This window comes from Hyla sarda, chromosome 7, assembly GCF_029499605.1.
Source record: "Hyla sarda isolate aHylSar1 chromosome 7, aHylSar1.hap1, whole genome shotgun sequence".
Taxonomy (NCBI): Eukaryota; Metazoa; Chordata; class Amphibia; order Anura; family Hylidae; genus Hyla; species Hyla sarda.
The window spans coordinates 53510979-53514861 of record NC_079195.1 but is presented as its reverse complement, the minus strand read 5'-3'; positions in this window follow the sequence as shown (position 1 = coordinate 53514861).

Here is a 3883-nt window from a genome sequence, read left to right as displayed (position 1 = left end):
GGATAACATGATGGTCCCTAGCAGAAGAACAACAGAAAAGGCATGAGTGAATACAGCCCAACAGCACTTTGTGGGTGCTCTTCCCTGCTGAGGGTAGCATTTTAAAAAATAAATAAATACAAAATTGCGTGGCGTTCCCCCTATTTTTGAAATCAGCCAGATGCCAACCAAGCAGCAGTAGCCAGACATTACCAGAGTGAGCAAAAAACATTGTTTTTGGCCCTCCCTGGCCTAAATGGTGCAAGCCTGTTATCACCCAGGCTCTGGAGCACCATTTTGATGCTCCAAGACAGTTGGTACCTGGCTCTTTCTGGTACCCCTGTGGCACCGGGGTAATAATGGTGGGTTAGTGATAGCTTGAGGAGCTAATGCTGAGCCCCAGCTTATTAATGGATGCCTATCAGACTATGCCTATATTTATGGACATCTATCAGACGGCATCCACTAATAAGCCTGTAAAGAAAAGCAAAAAACTACACCTTAGAAAAACAAAATACACCCCCATACAACCCTTGTTAGCCCTTTTATAAAAAAAAAAAAAAAAAATTGCTGGCCATTGAAATGGTCCTTGAATTTGAGGTAGTCTGAAGAATGCCCATATCTGAAACAAGTAAAAATAGGATAAAAACATTAAATAAAATGGGGGAAAGCACCTACAAAGCAATGTCAAGCTGTGTTTACATGTAAGATTTATAAAAAAAAAAAATTTGTAAAACACAGCATTCTTACCCAGGTGTACTATAATGTATCTTCTTTTGTAGTTCTGCTTCTGTGATGTCATTACTGAAGGCCTGATGTCCTCCTACGGAACCCGGACCAGTAAGTGTACAGTACAGCCCACATGGAGTTAACTAGCGATGCTCAGCATCACTAGTTAACTCCTTTCCCGCTGGGATGATGCAGAGTGCTCAGCCCAGTGATGGATGTACATCGCTGGTTACTGTATGTAAGTAATGTGGTGTTACACAGTACTGTAGAGTTTGTTAAGTTAGTATCCAGAAAGAAAAAGAAACACGCAAAACAGCGCACACCCATAAATATCAAAAAAGTACTCCTTATTAATACATGAATCAAAAAAGACAGACAAGGTTATTAAAAACATTTAAAACAGGCCTAAAGCAGCCAAAGCACAAAACAGGGTGAGCCCCCCTCAACAAAGGAACCCCACCCAGGGCACCTGCCTATTACAGTACATCAATATCGTCACTATGTCATACAAATAAGCTACCGCATAGCACTATATTCATAACAACAGCCCACATACAACCTGTATTCTCATGTAGCAAGTAATGATGAAGTGACACAGGACTGTTAGTGGAGGTGTTACTAGGCAAGTGCCCCCCTAAAGACCCCACGCGTTCCGTTGCCCGTCGGCAACTTCCTCAGGGGTGTTGTGCTTCTATTTCCTTACATCTGTCTTATATATATTCCATAATCAACTTAATTACAAAGGTCTGTTTGACCAGAAGGAGATACCTGTGAGTCTCTGTGGTTTCATGTCCGAACGCTGCCGCTCGATTCTACTTCCGGGTCTCCTACCCGAGCGCTGTCGCTCGCTTGTATTTCCGTATCACACTCATAGCTCCACATATCATCCACGCATGCACACTCCATACTACAGACTTCCGGATCACATCCGTAGCTCCAAACACCATCCGCGCATGCGCACTCCATACTACAGACTTCATTACTTGCGCTTGCGCAGTGAGCTCCAGAATACACTCCGTCATTCATTCATTCTCGGGCTACGTCCTGACATACCCCTATGTGCATCACTTGTGGCTGTGCGCTCCAACACCACGGCCACAAGCCAATCCATCCATTCCCCTCACCATGAACCATAGACTTTCACAATAATGGTCCCTCAATACCATGTATTTCAATAAGCCGATCTTATATTATTCACATGGACATAAAAATACACATAGAAGACTTTATAGATAAATTTAAGATCATTATCTTAAGCTAGTAAAAAATATACAAAACAGATAGCATACCATATAAACTCTGTATAATACAGCCAATTTTGGCAAAACCTATATATCTCTCATGGGGGACCATCCATAGATGTACATCACATAGTCCATATTTAACACGACAAGTTTATACCTCATGAGGGACCATCCATAAATATACATCACATAATCCATGAGGTATAAACTTGTCGTGTTTAATATGGACTATGTGATGTACATCTATGGATGGTCCCCCATGAGATATATAGGTTTTGCCAAAATTGGCTGTATTATACAGAGTTTATATGGTATGCTATCTATTTTGTATATTTTTTACTAGCTTAAGATAATGATCTTAAATTTATCTATAAAGTCTTCTATGTGTATTTTTATGTCCATGTGAATAATATAAGATCGGCTTATTGAAATACATGGTATTGAGGGACCATTATTGTGAAAGTCTATGGTTCATGGTGAGGGGAATGGATGGATTGGCTTGTGGCTGTGGTGTTGGAGCGCACAGCCACAAGTGATGCACATAGGGGTATGTCAGGACGTAGCCCGAGAATGAATGAATGACGGAGTGTATTCTGGAGCTCACTGCGCAAGTAATGAAGTCTGTAGTATGGAGTGCGCATGCGCGGATGGTGTTTGGAGCTACGGATGTGATCCGGAAGTCTGTAGTATGGAGTGTGCATGCGTGGATGATATGTGGAGCTATGAGTGTGATCCGGAAATACAAGCGAGCGACAGCGCTCGGGTAGGAGACCCGGAAGTAGAATCGAGCGGCAGCGTTCGGACATGAAACCACAGAGACTCACAGGTATCTCCTTCTGGTCAAACAGACCTTTGTAATTAAGTTGATTATGGAATATATATAAGACAGATGTAAGGAAATAGAAGCACAACACCCCTGAGGAAGTTGCCGACGGGCAACGGAACGCGTGGGGTCTTTAGGGGGGCACTTGCCTGGTAACACCTCCACTAACCGTCCTGTGTCACTTCATCATTACTTGCTACATGAGAATACAGGTTGTATGTGGGCTGTTGTTATGAATATAGTGCTATGCGGTAGCTTATTTGTATGACATAGTGACGATATTGATGTACTTTTATAGGCAGGTGCCCTGGGTGGGGTTCCTTTGTTGAGGGGGGCTCACCCTGTTTTGTGCTTTGGCTGCTTTAGGCCTGTTTTAAATGTTTTTAATAACCTTGTCTGTCTTTTTTGATTCATGTATTAATAAGGAGTACTTTTTTGATATTTATGGGTGTGCGCTGTTTTGCGTGTTTCTTTTTCTTTCTGGATAATGTATTACATTTGATACGTATAGCAGCACCCCTTTTCTAATTGATGTTGCTGAGCACGCTCACACTGTAGTGATTGGAGTTTGTTAAGTTAGACTCCTTACACACCGTTTTTGTGGTTGTCTTTTGCTGTATGTGTCAGGAAATCCCCTGATGCATACAGCAAATATATTCATATATTATATCACCTGAGAGATGTGAAAAAAGTATAATTTTGCCCTCTAATTTGGTTGTTTTAATTGTCCTGCTAATTGGAAAAGTGCAGACCTCGGAGCTTTTAAACAGAATAGGATCCAGTAAAAAAAAAAAAAAAAAAAAAATGAGATGAGTATTTACCTCAGGGAGAGGCCACAACTCCTGGTGCTGGAGCTTCAGAAGGCCATTTAGCACACCACGGGCATTCTGGGTAGGGAAGGTGATGTAATGAGCTGCTTTGCATATTCCCCTACCCAGAATGCCCGCGGAGTGCTAAATGGCCTTCTGAAGCTCCGTTACACCAGGAGTGGTGGCCTCTCCCTGAGGTAAATACTCATTCCCTTTAGCTGCTCTCAGGCCTCTTACTTCAGCCAAGCCAGATCACCCTGCTCTGTTCTAAATGAGTGGCAAACATCACAAAATAGCTG